Source organism: Buteo buteo, chromosome Z (assembly GCF_964188355.1).
Source record: "Buteo buteo chromosome Z, bButBut1.hap1.1, whole genome shotgun sequence".
Lineage (NCBI taxonomy): Eukaryota > Metazoa > Chordata > Aves > Accipitriformes > Accipitridae > Buteo > Buteo buteo.
Window position 1 is genome coordinate 4723913 of NC_134204.1, and position 17185 is coordinate 4741097.

General features: G+C 44.3%; 1 protein-coding gene across 4 annotated transcripts in view; it reads right to left on the reverse strand.

Moving 5' to 3' along the window:
* The window catches only part of ARK2N (arkadia (RNF111) N-terminal like PKA signaling regulator 2N), a 48378-nt gene extending 33688 nt beyond the window's left edge, over nt 1-14690 (reverse strand). For 2 of the 4 annotated variants that reach the window (XR_012648947.1, XM_075020360.1), the window contains exon 1: nt 12100-12268. The gene's annotated coding sequence lies outside the window, so the exon portion shown is untranslated. Of the gene's footprint in view, nt 1-12099; nt 12269-14590 lie in introns of those variants that run through there. The other 2 variants (XM_075020359.1, XM_075020358.1) reach the window with 2 other exon arrangements.
* Nucleotides 14691-17185: the final 2495 nt, after the last annotated feature.

Below are 17185 nucleotides of genomic sequence, written 5' to 3' on the forward strand. Positions count from 1 at the left end.
AGGCAATTCTGTAAAAACTTCTGTGCTAGATTTTTCCAACAGAAATTATTTTATTTTCCAGCCAGAGAACACACCATTATGCAGAAGCCCTTAAATATCTAACTGTACCTTTACCTGGGAAATGTTTTCAAATTGTGCACTCATTTGTAAAGGCACAGAATTTGTACACTATGAAACCTGCACTTTAGCAAAGAAATCCAGAAGGATTTTGAAGGTCAGATTAGCAGAGACAGCCCAGCCAATCTCACAGTTCGCTGCCGCTAACAGGGATGGGTTTTACCCCCTACCTAACCATGACTGCGCAGTCATGTTCCCTCCTTTGCACCAGAACTGGCTCATCCTTTCTTGGATAGATTCACTTCACTAAGCCAGCAGAAAACAAAACTAGAAAATAAGTGAAATTTTCCACCAGAGCTGGCAGGAAGGAGGGAAGGGAGGGCAAGCACAAACCGTCCCTTTAGAAAAAAACAAATCTGATTAAAAACTACCTGCTGTTCAGTCTCATCATACCTTGAACCCACAGGTTCCGGCGAGACACAGGAGAGGGCACTGAGTGTTTCTTTCACAGCACTGTTTGCTCTGAGATTTTTGAAGATAAAAAATGATTAAAAAATGAGAAATTGAATTCAAACAGAGGTGTTAGTAGCTTTCTAAAGAACTACCATAGGATGTATGCTATTAAGTAATACATACTACTGCATAAAGAGTTATATCAAAGATGGCATGCATGCCGTTCATCAATCAATAACTGGCCACTCATACATCTGTCATAATATTTTTGTTTGGTTTGCTCTCAGTAAATGTTATTGTTTATAATTGCATATCCTGCAATGTCAGAAGGAAATGAGTTTCACCCAAACAAATGATAAGGCCTGAAATACTTAATAAACACCATGGCACCCTAACCTTAATTGTACATTGTCATTTCAGGTGTTATTGAACTGATTAATGATAAAGAATGCCTAGCATGAATGAACGAATGAAGCAAACCAGCTCTTTTTCTCAGCAGCTGTGGATATGACAGATTCTTACTTCGGAAGTACTAAGTTTTTCATAGCTGCTTGCTGTTAAAAGTCACTTTAGTTTATTACCAACCCGTTTCCTCTTACGCAGGGTCCAACAGACCACTTCTTTTCCCTGCTTACAAACATATCACCTTTGTATGCCAGCTCTAGCAACTGTTTAAATGAAAAAAATTATCTAGCAGAACACTTTTAATACCATTTTAGCTAGCACTGAAAGAAAACAGTTTGAACAACCTAGCTCCTTGCACCACCAGCCATTCATTTGCAAGCTGTAATTTAAAAAGAAAATGAGAAACCGTACCTACATTTTTGCAGAAAATAACATCAAGTATGTTCTTTAAGCTTTTGTGACTATGTAAATGAAAAGTTAAACTGCACTGCTGCATAGGAGTTACCTGTTCAGAATACACAGCTAACTACAGAGATCCTTCCAGAGCATCTACTACCTTCTAGCCCCAGCGTCACAGAAGTCAGTATTTTCATCTAAATCTGAATTTGTTTTCATATTTATACAGAACTAAAGGCTATAATGGCTTATACTTACATAAATGGTTATTTCCATCGCCAGTGGATTACATTATCTCACATTTACCAAACATATCTAAGCATAGATGGAATAAATCAGAGGTGTAAGAGAGGTAATGACAAATTATACAACTGAGGCTAATAAAATTATTTGAAACAGCTGACTTTTTAAAAAAATGTAAATGCTCAGACAAGCTCATCAAGAACTCCGAATCAAACACTTGATAGACTATGTGTCTAAGGATGGTGGGTTGGGAAAGGACCGAAGCAGCACATGACCTGGGTACTGAAGAGCTGACCATGACGCACAAGTCCACTTTGTAATACAGGAGAAACTTTTGGCAAAGACCAAAGCTATGCCCTCTTCTGACAGAGCCACATAACTCTGAAGATGTGACTCTGGCCACTTCCGGAGCTTTGCCAAAAACCTTTGGAGTTGTACCTGCGTGTTGTTGGTTTTTCTTTTTTGTTTTGGTTTTTTTTTGTTTGGTTGGTTTTTTTTACTTGGAATCGCCTTGCTTTCCATTAAAAGCCAACACACTTAATTCAGCAAACTCACCAGTAACATTCTAGTACAAACAGCACATACAGATATGCCCAATAACAAGATGTCTAAGTAACTAAAAACTAATCAAGCCAAACCATTAGACCTCTACCAAACAAGACAAATCTGCATCCAGACAAATGTAGATGTACCAACGCTTTCTGGACTTCCCAACTGCTGTCTTTTGGACTTGTTCATCTCCTCCCCGAGATACCATACATTCTTTTTTATTTTCATGTAAGTGTCACACATACCCATGCACTTAAAACAACACAAGTGTGACCAGCACCCAATTTAACTCAAGACAGTTGACTCAGCTCTGTGTGGATGTGTGTGCACGATGCTCTAGAGCAGATTTTTTCATAACACTAAGCCACCCCCACATGGATACTGTGTAATTTATATAGTGTTCCTTTGAAAATGCTGCCCTAAAGCTGACTCACTGGCATACAATTCTACCTAAGGCACATTTCTGGGAGTGGAGCTGGCTCTTTATCAGATGATTCATAAATCAGGCCTGGTAGCAATCCTAAAGAATAGGACCCTTCACAACCAACATGGTAAGAGAATTGCTGTGTGAAACAAAAGAAGAAAGGATTAAACTAATGCTGTGTTTCAACTGGTTTTGCATAAACAAATGAAGGTTAAAAATAAGCTGCTCCTACTGAGTGCTCAACAGGCTGCATACACAAATCATCCAAGACTGAATAAAAATTACAAGTATACGTGTTAAAACAAAGGTTTGCTGAGCATCCTTTGCAACCTTGAAAAGCAACATTTTTCATCATAAATAAGAAGCAAGACTTTACATTTAAATACAGGTTTTTGCATTGTAATGCTTAATGCACATATTCTGCCTCTTTCAAATGAAAGGTAACTACCAGCTATGGGTTAGTTCACAAGCCTGCACACAGGCTTCCAGAAACATTCACCAGCTGCACTGGAATCCCACAAAAAAAAAAAGTCCTCATAAAAACAAATTCATTAGCATACAGATAAAGGCACACAGGGTTGGCTGCACTTAGCCTTCTAAAAACCTCATTTCTTCCTCATAGTGAAACCATTTTTCTCAAGTGTGCAGCAATTTAAAGTTCACAATGCTCTCTACTCTAAAAATTAGAGGGTGCATATTTTTATTGCTATCTGTTCCAAAAAATTTAAGCAACTCGCTCTTGTATTTTTTCATTATTCTTTCAACAAAACTAGTGGCAGAAATCAATGCTAGGATTGCCATGCTTCATTTCTTTTTCTCTCTGCCATATATTAGCTTGCAGAAGATCACCCTACTGAGGATAGTCATACAGATGTACCATCTTTTTCTAAGATTTTGAGTTTAACAAATTTTCCCACATTACCTATCCATTTCTGTTACTCAAAGGAAATGTATTCTGTGCTTCCTCCGCTGGTTCATGCCATTCTATATAAACAGACCTCTTCTCCTCAAGAAATGTTGGTCTGTTGTTCTACAATGGTCAATAAAGTAATGCTCACAGAAAAGCCACATTTTAAATTGCTTGAGCATAACAGTAACAAATTAATCTTGATTTTCAGAGCACAGATTTTCTTTCTATTAAGAACAGTTATCTGAAATATCCTGAAACTAATCAAACATTGTGTTAGCCACCAATAGCTCCAACAGGCAGATGAGGACAACTGCAATGTAACTTCGAAGTAGTAAAGTCATCTTAGTACTGCAGTATTCATTCGAGAAGGGCTTGTGCTGCTGCCGTCTGCAAAAATCAAAGCCGGTCCAGCACAGACAGGCACAAACGTTAATTGCTGTTATTTGGGAATCTTGAAGCAGCAGTGAGTGCCATGGGACACAGGCTGCAGTTCCAGGAGCCCTCAAGTCCACTTCTGGTAGTCCACCGGCACTGTTAAGAGGCAGAACTGCCTACATGCTGGGCAGAACTGCCTACATGCTGGGCAGAACTGCCTACATGCTGGGCAGAACTGCCTACATGCTGGGCCAGTTAGCACCCATCAAGTTCTTTTGTAATTCAACTTCCCAGAGGAAAGCTGTGCACCTTAACAGGGGGCTAGTTGGCTGGATGAGATCGGAGTCAGGGTCCAGAAGGGCAGCAAGGCAAGCATCTTACACAACAGACAGCAGTGACAGGCCTGGAGCAAGGGAGAGCACTGGACCGTTCACCTGATCTTGCAAAACACCACTCCAAAATTGCATAACCCTTGACATCAGGAGGAAAGATAGTCTCAGCAGATAAGAGAGCTGTTTTGTCAAGTTCTGCATAACGTTCCTTTCCAGTAACAGTGCTGCCTACCGAACCGACGCTACAACCGCCCGGGCTGTCTTGCGGGCACTTCCACAGCTCACGCAGCGACTCGCCAGCATCTCCCCATCTCTTACAGCTATCCAAGAGCTCAAGTCACCAAACTAGAAGCGGTATGGATTTATGACAGCCATTTAACAAAGATAAGTTAAGAGATATTAAGTGACTCTACAGTTCGTAAGTATTTTACAATCGGACCTTTTTACGTATCTTCGCCACAGAAAATAAACAAAACTGACCCTCAGGTATTTCAAAGCTTCAAATACTTTAATTCAACACCAGTACTGTGTCTTTGCTTTAAGCCGGTATCTTCCTGGCATAGGGCAGTAACATACCCATTTTATGGTCTGGCCAACTGAAGAAGAGAGATCAGGTGACATGCCCAAATTCTACAGGAAGGCTGGAAAGGAGCTGTAAGCCAACCAAACCCTGATCTGATCTGAAGTCATTTTCTCACCCACAAGCCACTAATATTATTCATTTGTTTCTTTAATTATTAAGCTCGTAATATAAAATCTAAATACTGCAACATGAATTTGCAGTAGGTATATTACTGAAAAAATAAATGCTATCAATACACTAAAGGCAAAGTCACATTGCATTCCAATTATGAAAATTTTAGTAGCAGTGAGATACCAACTGCTGTTGGGCTGTTCTTGACACCAAACCCTTGATCATTTTTTGACCAGTAATAAGAGGTCCCAATTGATTTCAACATCCACAAGATTGCTAACAATCAATACCATAGTCTTGACATGTCCAAAGTGCTCCTGAAGAAGAAAGCACTCATGACACTGGTCTATCATGACCTAATTAGGACTCAATAAGCAACAGGTATAGGTAGCTTCACTGGAAACAACCCGCTACCTTCTCACCAAGAAAGCTCGCTCGTGCCACTGAACCATACTCAAGAGCACAGCTAATTCAAGTTAGCTAACCTTTGAGTCTGTATCTTTACAAATCCTAACACTCTTACTTGAGCTTTCCTAAGAAACTAAAGCAACAAAAAAGCTAAATTCTTGTAGGATGCCACAGCCACAGACAAACATCTGCAGGAACTGGCAGAATTAAAGGGACAGTGGCACGGTCTGTTATGGAAGGAGCACAAAGCCTGGTAAAGAAAAAGGACAGTGCAGGAGAGGGTTAATTTAGAATAAGCTTTTGACAACAGATGAAAAAAACCCAGCATGAAGTAAACACAGGTTGGTTCTAAAAATGAACAAAAGCCACCTTGGGTATTTCAAAAAACAGAACTGATTAGGTCGAAAGCCAGTTACATGTGCCTTGTGAATAATGCCTCTAACACTGGTTTTACTAGCAGATACTTCTTCCTACAGTGTTTACTCCCAATTGGCAAAGATGAAGAAATCTGACCTCTACTTTGAGAGGATAACAGACAGACCAGGAAACAGACATTTCTTTCCCACAACATATGGAAGACTTTGCATATATTTGACTACAGAAATTAAATAACAGCATGTAAAAGGATACCAAGTTACCAGCTATAAAAAGAACAAAAGAAAATTAAAAGGTAGTTTTCATCAGTACCATGCAAGTACTGAGGGGGGGGGGGGAGGGGGAACACACACAACACACCCCCCCCCAAAACCCTAAACTTACTGACCCTTAAATAAAAGCATAATTTACCCCAAAATGATTTGTTACATTATTGTTCTTGATTTAGGAAAAAGAAGCTCAGCTGGCAGAGCTTTCATAAGAATAAAACTAATGGTTAGCAACAGGAGACAAACAATATATACAACTTCCCCAGCAAAAGAATAGAAGGAAAAAAGTGCATCAAGTCATGAGTATTAATTCAACCCCATTCTGTTCATTCAACACAGAATCTTATTATTGCTGTACCTTGATGAGTTCCACACAGACAAACAGTGAAATCCACTACAGGTGTTAAAAAGTAGGAAAACCATTTTGATCTTGTAAAACAAAAAAGGGAAATCAAGTGTCTGTTATCAAACCAACTTTAAATTGAGGCGATGTCTATAACTTCGTAAGCCCTCAATAATTAGCTGACTCTGGCAAGATAGTCACTAAACTTCCCTAGCTTAGTTTTATGGTATTCACCAATTTCTGGATTTCCTTTATTACAGTGAACAGACCCAAAGCTTGTGAATTGCCTTTATGATGACTTATTAATATCAGTAACTGGAACCATGGAAAATAAAACTTCACCTTAAAGGCTTTTTTAAAACAATACTCAAAGAAATGGGCTTTTTTGTAACTCCTCACAGATTTTGCATAGTGCTGATCAAAAGTATTACCAGCTCTGGAGGAACCATAGCTATTGACAACTCAAATTGTATTTATCAGTCATTCAGCTCACGGGCACTGCTACCCACAATGACAGCTTCATTTCCAAAAGACATCTTACTAAACACAATGAAGCCTCAGGCTACCAGCATTTCATCCAACTTACTTCACTAGGAGACAGCCTCTAAACCCCCCTTATCTTACATTGTATTTCCAACCACAAGCATATGGAATTAGTAGACAGCTTCCTGACCTACTCTTTACCAACCCTTCTTCCCTAAAATTTTTCTTTTGCCAGATTACTTAGAACTGTCCCTCCAGCAAGAGCTGGCACTCCCTGAGAGCAAGAACTGGGAGAGTGAGCTGAGGAGTCCGGAGATTACCAGCTGATGAGAAATCCACAGTACAAGAGAACAATACTGTCTTAACCTTACCTGGCTATCATGTTAAGCTGCTGCTTTTTACTTCACAACGTTTGACAATACTATTGGAGCACACAGTGCCAACCTCAAACTGGTACCATGGAAATGCAATACTCCCAATGAAAAACAAATTTCTGAAACGGTAATAACTGCATCATCACACAGACAACTCGTATTATAAAGTCTGGCTCTTAGTTATTCCCAGCTCTGCTCCTGTGAGTCACTTGGTCTCTACCCATATTGGATGAATGGAAGTGAAATCTGCCTTCTCTAAAATAAGTCTTGAAAAGCTAATGACCAAGCACCATGAAACAAGACATTACAGCAGAAACATAGCAAGAACACTTATCCAATCACAGTCTGGCTCTTCCTGCTCATTTCCAGGAAATTTTGAAGCATCAAAGCAGAAGCGCATTGTGCAGGACACTGCAGAAGTCTCACTATAAAGTAAAATCCATGATCCATGTACATTGAAACAAAAATGCTAGCTTGAAAGAGTCTTAAATACTTGCATTTAATTAGAAAGTGACCACCTGTTCTGCTTATGATTAACAACCTGTCAGATTGAGTCCTAACAGCTTTTAAGCTGTCCTCTTGGAGGCCAAATATCACAAGGCATGATATGGCTGAAGCATGTACACTATTCTGCTACTTAATTTCTGAGCATCCAAGAGACAGAATACGTGGTCAAATTGACATAAAACCCTAAATACCTTCTTAAATAAAAAGGGATATTAGGTTGGATCATTCCGAATCTAAAGCTGACTCACCAGATGACCACGGGCATGTTACTTGACCCCCCTGTGCATTCAGTAATGCATCTGCAGCGGTGTAACAGCAACACCTCAGCGACTGAGCCGCATCTCATTTTCAGTCCTGAATGAGTAATCGATGTGTGCCCAAACTGCGAAAAGTAAGTCATATCCGTGGAGAAATTGTACAGCCTCTATTCATGCTGATCAGGCATGTGAAGAGGGAACACTAACAAGTGGGAACGGACAACCACAAATTTAAATTCTAACCCTTAGCAGTAACACTGAGCAAGTGACAAGGTATCAGTCACTCCAGCCTAGCTCAGAGATGTACTCTGTTATGAGAAAGCAACTGCAGAGGCTAATATTTACACTATATGCACATTTTCATTTACAGTCTCTTTCATTCAGTTTTCTTTTTGCTCAGAATTGCACATTTGTAGACATTGCACTCTCGACCTCAAGCTGCAGACTCGGAACTGCATTATGCATTAAAAACCTGGAACAAAGATGCGACAGAAAGACAACACAAATCACCACGAAAATCATACTAAGTTCCCTGCAATAGTATTTGCTGCCACAGATTCTGCTGTTGTAACAGTTCAGCTGCTCCTGAGTTACAGCGCTAAAGTTAAAGGCACAAGCGTCGATCCTCTGCTGAACTTTGACTCACGTACTAGAAAACCAAGACAAAAGTGGTTTCCTTGCCACGTAAGCCTCAGGTTCTCTCGGAGCTGCAACTGTGCAGCGACACGCACCGTACCACACAACTTTATCCCAGAGCTCTTTCCCAGCACTACACCTGTCCCCCTCTCCCACTGCTGGTTCATTTCTGGTTCCCCATTGCTACCGATGACATTCAAGCCAGCAAAAATTTTCAAGTCTTAGTACTTCTTTTCCAGAGTGCTTGTTCTGACGTGCGAGTTATACGCTTGTAACTATGGTATTTAAATCTTTCACTCTGATCTAGTAAATGTGTTATTAAATCTGCTGCTCAGTTTCTGTCAATGTTTACAGTTTTCTAAGTCATTTAGTCAACTGCAGATAAAAACACAGAAGCTGAGATTGACCATAGACCCAATTCTGTCAAAAAGTACCATCAACACACTAACTTTGAAGCATTATAGAAAACTATATAGAGGTTGCTTGAAACTATTTACTCATTTTAAAAGTTTCCAAAGCTTTAACATATCTAGTGGTGACATTTCGGTCAGAGGGTAACCAGACAGTTGCAAATGTTCCGTCTGCGGCTGCTTTCACAGCGTGGTACATAGAGACTCCCATCTCATTAGCAGATGTTTAAGTGAGATGTTGATATACAGGTGGGTCATAGATGGGCATACATCCTTGGTGGAGCAGGGAGTTGACGTGATAATATACAAAAGATAGCGAAGAAAGTGAACAAAATCAAGGCAAGGCAAAGTAGCCTGCATTTTAAAGGTAAATAAACTGCAAGGAGATGGGAGGTCAGGACAACCAAGGCAATTATTTCTTGTTGCTCTGATCAAGTTACACCAACTTATCTTGCTAATGCTTACTGTTCAAAGCCCCTCATGATTCTCTATATTTACTCTTTGTTCATCCAATCTTATCTTACCTCATTAATCCTCACCTCCTCCACACTGTCAGCTGCCAGCGTGATCTGCCCATTTGTCAAACATACACAAACACCCTTCCTACCTCTCTTTTATCAGTTAGAGCAGTCCTTGGTTTGTGTGTGTTGTGACCACTCCATATCGACCATTCTCAACTGCCTTGCGGTTGCCTTCAGGTTCCTTCCCCTTTCCCCTCCCTCCGCAGTACCCAGTTTAAAGTATCCATTCATTTCCCAACTTGTTTGTGTGCTTTAATTTCTACCAAGCAGGCAGCCTTCATGCACTTATCTAGCACAAGCATAGATGGCCAGGCTGTACTGCAATACACATCATAACGCTTGACTGTGTAAGAAGACCACAGTCCTTTCCTCTTCCTGATTTCTCAGGAATTTCTCATCGCACCTCTTCACGATGCCAACTAGCAATTAGGCTGAAGAGCAAACAGAAATAGTCGACACATTATAATTAAAAATTCAAGTGTTTAAAAATGAGTCAGAACTGTTATCCTCATACTCGAGCATAAATACCAGCTGCCCAAACTCACGTACTACCTTCCGTCACCCCCACTGTCCCTCCTCCTAATCCCCTAGACAAAACACCAGTGTTACTGGTATACCAGAACCACAGAAAGCAGTATTTTACTAGCTTTTAGTAGCCACATAACCCTCCCCTTTGGAGCTTCTCTTGCCAGCACCAGACTGCTCTAGAAGACTAGATGTGAGAAATACTCAGAAAACAATGCTTAAAAGTGATTGCTGTTGGACAGCCGAGTTCTCTGCACTTCATTCATCTCACTGCTTTTGAATCACACACGTATAAGGGGGGGATGTTGGGGTTTAGCAAACACATGACAAGCAACTTACTGTTCTCCTTAGAGCTCATTACCAACATATTCGCTCCACAAAGGCAATGTTTCCCTCCTCCAGGGCAACAGGGGAAGCTGCACTGTTGTGACTGACTGACTTTCAGCTCTCGTATCACAGAAACAGCAATTACAGGTGTTAACTAGGGCAGGAGAACCACAAGATGAAGACCTCAAAAAAGCACCATACCCAGTTTCCACCTCAAGGTCAAACATTAAGTTTTTTAATAGACTTAAGCAATGTAAGATGCTTTAAGAGAAATATTTTAAATTTAACCTTTCTTTGTGGTTCTAAGGGGAGAGCTATTACTGTTTGTACTTAAAATTTTAGCTTGAAAACTGGAAATAGGCTAGCACTTGCCTATAAGTGAAACTTTTTCAGTCTTGTGCTTGGCAAGTACCAGAGAAGACTTAAAAGCAAATAGAATCTTGGAGGGGGGGGTGGGGGGGGGGGGGGTGGGTGAGGGGAATTCAGAGAAATTTTACATTTTTAAAGAGATGCTCAAGGGTTCAAAGATTTACTACTCATTCATTTTTAAAAGCTAGAATTACTTGCCAGTGGAAAAAACCTCAAACCAATACCAAACAGGATTGACTTATGCCACAGCATCTCTACACACAGGTTTCTTCAGCCTTTGAAATGCTGTTAGGTACTTTGTGCTGGTTTACGGTGTGTAACTAGTTACAACCAAGACCTTGTTTAACCAAGTTACTGCAGTTACGGTTTCACAAAAGTACCTACAAACTTTAATACAAGTAGCCTTGTTCCACTATTAACAAACTAAGACATAAATACAATTAGATGCTACTTAACAAAAGGGGAAGCTCTCCCTACCAGCTACATAATGTAAACAAAAAAAAAAACCAAACCAAACCCCAAGTCTTTCAGAGAGTGGCCTTTTAAGTAGTTGTCCAATAACCTCAATGCAAGGGAAGTTACCATACTGGAACCGGGGAAGTAGTTAAAATATTACAAGTTTGCTCAGACTGCCTTTTTCCTTTTTAAAGAGAACAAGTAGCACAGTTAAATTTTATATCCTCCTCGGACGGCTGTGTCGCTGAAAGCCACATCTGCAACCCATCAGATGTTAGGAGCTCAAGGGGAACTCAGGCTAGATAAGCAACGAACAACTTGAACTTTTTTTCCACATAAAATATATACCCCCACATCATCCAAGGTAAACAAAGCAGCAAAAAAAAAACCCCAACAAACCCAACCTAGAGAAGCGTAAAACTAGAGCGATTACACGCCTTGTTTTTCAAAGCCCTTTCCCCCCCAACAGCTAACGCCATCCCACGACGCGTTACAGAAGTCCTGGGAAACACAAAGTGGCCAGAAGTTGCTTCCAGGAGCTGTGGCGAGGCTTTCATCCGATGACTCCGGGTAAGATTAGGACAGAAAAAAAAAAAAAAAAAAAAAAAAAAGAGCGGCGGCTAGGCTGGACTCCTGCCTCCCAGGCACCGAGTTGGGCCCTGATGGAGGTCACCCCTCACCGAGTCGGTCACACCTAAAAGCCACCCACCGGGCACCCACGTTTGTCCTGAAACCCCTCTCCCGCCGCGGAGGGTACCCGGTTCCCCTGGGACCAGGCCCCTCCGAGCCGCCCCGGGGCCGCTCCCGCCGGGCCCTGAGGGGAACAACCGAGGGGACGGCGGACGACGAGGCCGCTACCCCCCCCCCCCCTCCTCCACACACACAGCGGCGCTAACGGCCACGGCTCCGACGCCACCACCGCTGAGGCGAAGCGGCCCGACCCGGCCCCACGCCGGCGAAGCGCAAACGAGCGAACCCCCGACCGCGCCGGCCCCACTCACCTCAACGACTCAGGGCCCCTCCTGGCCTCCCCCGCGGGGGGCAGCGGCTGGGACATGGAGCGGCCGAAGAGGAGCCGGCTTCTCAGCCTTGTTGTTACCGCCGCGGTTTTCCTTCCTCCCCCCCCCCCCCACCCCCCACCTTTGCCCTGCGCCCCCGACGCCACAGAGAGAGAATGTCACCGGAGGCCGCGGGGCTCCGCTGCGCGGCGTCACTTCCTCCCTCCCGCCGCCGCCGCCGCCGCCGCCGGAGCAGCCGAGCCGCCGCGCAAGAGCGGCCGCCGCCCGACAACAGCGCCACCCCGCGGCCAAGAGCGGCGCCGCGGCCGGCGGGCCCCGCCCCCCCCCCCTCTCCGTCTCTCTCCCTCCCTCCCGCGGCGCCCTGAGGCGGGCGGGCTGTCACCCACCGCCCTCGCAGTCTCCCACCCGCGACGCTCGCACACGGCCCTCCCCCGCCACGAAGCCTTCAGGCAGCCCCCACGCAGGTCCCGTGGGGTGCCATCGCTTGAGGGGACGCGCCCGGCTTCGGCCGGAGAGAGGCATGTGGTGGTGAGGGTGAAATGGCGGGAGGGGAACGGCGGCCGGCAGCCGTCGCCGGGGCTGTTGGCGACGTGGAGTCGCCCGCCGTAGAGGATCGCTGAGGTAAATGAGGCGGGAGGGAGACCTGGCTGCGGGCTAACGGCACGCCGCTGGGTTTGGTTTCCCAGCGGCGAAGCAGGAGCGGGCAAAGCGAGCGCGGCCGGAGGAAAAGAGCAGTGGAGGAAGCAGAAGGAAACGAGGAGGAAGAAACGTCTTGCCCCCAGCACACGGGCCGGCTGACGAGGAGGGACGAGCTCGGGAGAGACGCGGGCGAAGGCGGCAGGAGCCCGGCAAACGTCTCTCACCGGTCCCTCGGCCGACGCTCGTTCTCCCTCCAACGCTGATCCTGGTGATCCCGCTCCTGCGGTCCCTGAGATCAGAGGCCTGGGGACTGGGTGGGAGCAGCATGGCGTGCAATTAGGGCGACATTCTAATGCACGCAGTAAACGTCGTTCTGATGTTTCTTAATCAAGAGTATTTGGCTTTGCAGCCCCGGGGTATATATGCTGCAGAACTGCACAGTACATTGTAGGTAGTGCTTGGCAATTTGAAAACGTGGCAGCAATCGTTTCAGTATAGTCCCTAAATTCTGATCGGGGCCTACAAGCACCTGGGAAATTCAAGTGTTGAACGTGCATTGTACAGCAGATGCTGTACCCTTGGAGGATCCTGCTCCTCCACAGCCACTGGTCATGGCACAGAATCGTTATAGGGTTGATTGTATAGAAACACATGTGGGCATCTACCTCCTCCCCCCAAATCACGTACATGGACGTGCAAAACAAAGACAGACATCACATACGACCTCAGAAGAATTTATCACACTGAGGAGAAATAAGAGTGAGATTCAGGTAGGAGTAGAGCTACATATTCGGGAATTCACGATTCTCTTTTAAAACAGTACTTTGCAAGGTATTTCTCACCAAACATGTAAGAAACTTGCTTTGCAAGAGCACCAGCCTTGTTGGTGCATCCAATATTGGCGGTGTCAGCAGAAGAGGGAACAAGCAGGGCGCTAACAAAATCCGCACTTAAGAAAAGATAAAACCTGCCCCGCGTGGGGCTGCTGGGGGCTCGAATCCAGAGTCTGCTCTGATTTCCTACGTGGCTCAAGCCGTGCTCTGCCACCAACTAAAATCAGCTTCCACAATCTGGCCGGCTACTTCTGGGAAAATAATCCAGAATCTGTATTTACAGGGGAGGATGTGCTTTGGAGGCATGACTCCTGAAAGACACCCGGAGGACGGCATGCTGTTGCACAGGCGTTAGGACACGGCGGCGAGGAACAGGCATTGCAGTTTTGGATGGCATACAGAAAAGCATAACGACACAGGCGAGGGCGGTGAGCATCTGCCTCGCATTTGCAAGAAGAGTGATAAATGGAAAGGAGCTGAAAGAACCACGACTGAAGGAATCTGCAGGCTGGAGGCATTACGAAAGAAAAAAAAGAAATTCTGACTATCATAGGTACAACGGAATTAGTAAACTAAGCAGGGAGACATTAGTGATCTGTAAATATTTGAATGAAGTAAGTGGCATGAAGGGAGAAGACTGGTGATACGCTAATGATTTTAATGGGGTGAAATTAGGGAAGGGCATGTTTAAGCTGAGGATCAGGGTGGAAAGCTTTTGAATGGAGAACTGTAGGCTGGAAAATTGTCTCCCTAAGTGAAGTGGTGAAAGCTTTATTGCCTGAGATTTTAAATGCCAGATTAGGAGATATACCAGGGGACTCATTCTGAATATTCAGGGAGATGGGCTGTAAGATTAGGAAGGGAGAAGGAAAGGTAAGAGGTGGTACTGGCTCCAGGAATTTAGGGAGTACAGCCCAGCGCCTCTTCTAGGCTCCTTTGGCTTTGTTTTATCATTCTTTGACCGCCGCTGCCAAGAGTGAAATGATTTCAGCGTTAGTTACCTCCACGGGGAAGCGGCAAGAACTCCTCCACCACGAAGAAATGCAGTTGAGAAACGGGAGTCTCGGTGGGACATCTCTAGACAGGATCACCGGGGAACAGAGCGGCAGAAGCTCCTTCAGCTGCAGAGGGGCCCAGCGGTGCAGCCCCGCGCCCCAGTTTCCAGGGGACCGTCACCACCACCACCACCTCCCCTCTGCGGCACTTGCGCTTCCCCAAAGACAATGGGAGGAAATTAGCTCAGCGCTGGAGCAAACAGCAGGAGCGACCCCAAGCCATGCTCCTGTGTCAAAGTAAAAGCTGGTTGTGAGAGCACTTTGGGTCGTAAGGGCTTCCAGGCTGGCTTCCCTCACCCGGCTCTTGGCACGGAGAGCGGAGCTCCTCCGTCCCCACTCCCATCTCTTCCCCAGCCCTGGGCCAAAAGTTTCCCTCCAGCTCCAGACTGGGAGAATGACTTTTCAAGAGCCCATCCCCATGCATCTGACGGTGGCACCCGTGGGCACATTGCTAAGCATCCTCTGCAGAAAGGAATATATAGAAACTTCACCTTCCAAGTAACATTTAAACAACGCCCGTTTTCCAAGCTGGGCTGCAGGCTGCCAAGCATCTGAAATCACAAATGCGCCGCTGAAACCCAGCCAAGCCATCCCCTCACTGAGCGCCCGCTCCTTCGCAAAGTCAGCCAGAGTCCTCCACAGCCACCAGTGGCGGCCAAACGGGGACCACAGGAAAGGTGCCCGGGACACTACGGGGTTCACCCACGCCCGAGCTACAGCCTGTGTCTCCTGGGGAAGGAAGAGAGATAAAACCTTTCCTTGCTGCTGGGTTTTACCAGCCAATATTGGCTAATTAAGCAGCTGTGCTATGCTGCTTAATTAGCATTAAAGGCATATTTAAGCAAGGGGCTAGAGGAAGCGTTTATTAGATTAGGTCATAGTTTTGGAGTTGTTGCTTGTTTTTTTTTTTACCAGAGATTACACGGTTCAGGAAGGACGGTGTAATGCTGAATGACTCCAAGGCAGATGGAGGTAGTGCTGTATCCTCCCACGTAGGTAGTATCCAGCAAGGAGAGAAGGAACCGCAAGTTTTACTTTAAACACACGCTTACTGGTAAAGCCTCTGCTTATTCGCTTGTGGGGTTTTTTTTCAGAACAAATATTTCTGAATTGGAAGAGCAGAAAACTTCAGCCCAGTACTGAATTTTTTAATGAAGCGAGCGTATAAGAAAACAAAAAATATTTCTAAAGCCACTTGAAGTTACTAACAGCAGCTGTGTACTCAGAGACAAACTGAAGGATTTCCTGCAGCGTGCAAGGCAGCACGGACCAGGATTACTATTGTTTCACTACTGACCCTGTAATTTAAAAATTCAAAGAATAGCTCAGAAATACAAAATCTCTCCTATACCTGTAAGACCTATTTAGTACTAGATGCAATTAAAAAAATCTTAAGTATGCTTACAGGCATTTTTTGCTTGTAAGTTCCCAAAACAGAATCCTGTATTGGAAGAGTATTGGAGTTTTTTACTGGAGACGGTGTAAAATGCAACCAACTTACTTTTTAAATAAATACTGAAACCACTTTAATATTTTTAAAATCGTATTTAATTACAAAGTCCCATGTTAATATTCTCTATCTACTAAAGGATTAATATGAAAAAAAATTTTGAATACTGTTCGTCAAAGGAAACTTGAAAAGCAACCAGAATGAAATGTTTGCAACAAATAGAGTATTTCTATAGTACTAGCCAAAATATATAGCCAAAAGATTCCATCCGCTTCTTTTGATTAAATGCATTTTGAGTAAACAGATACATATTTCAGCTCAGTAGCCTTAAATTTGCTTCATGTATTTTGCATTTCTCCAGCATTTTATTTTTATTGTTCTGGTTTTAGTACCTAAATGCTTTGTTTTAAATAAATCTCTATCCCCTAGCCAAGCTGGGGATGAATTCTAATTTTTTTCCTAAAGCCATTATTATTTTGCCTATTGGCCTGATAAGAACAGTATGTCCCTTTGTGGTAAAACATATACAAGTTTACACTTGAGGTTGACCCCTGGTTTTCACATCTAGTGGATAATTTTGATTTTTTTTTTTTCAGGTGGAATTTGGATCATCACAATTTCCAGGCGGAGGAATTGAGCACACGGTGATAAAGCGCACACATCTTTCACACTTCATCTGTAAAACTGAGGGGTCTGCAGCTCAGCCTGGCTCTGGCTCCAGCCCCACAGCGTCACACACCGTGGGCAGCTGCCCCGGAGCTGCGGGACCCCCACGCAAAGCTCCCGGCAAGCACAACTGCTCTCAGCTTGCAGGTGTTAGTAGACGGGCGTCTCCAAAAATCAGGCTGGGAGTTCAGAGCAGAGCAGCTGATGTAATCTGAAGTGAGGCTGAAGCAGCGGAGGCCTCTCCAGGCATTCGTGTCATTCTCAGTTGGGCGATTATTTCATAACATACAACAGCCGAGGGGTCCAGCTGGCAGTCTCCCTCCAGGCTGCCGCAGCTCCTCACCACCCAGCGTGACCTCTGTGGAAACACTCAACAGCTGCCAGGGTAGAGAGCGAAGCCCAAAATCTAACATTTTCTCAGCCAA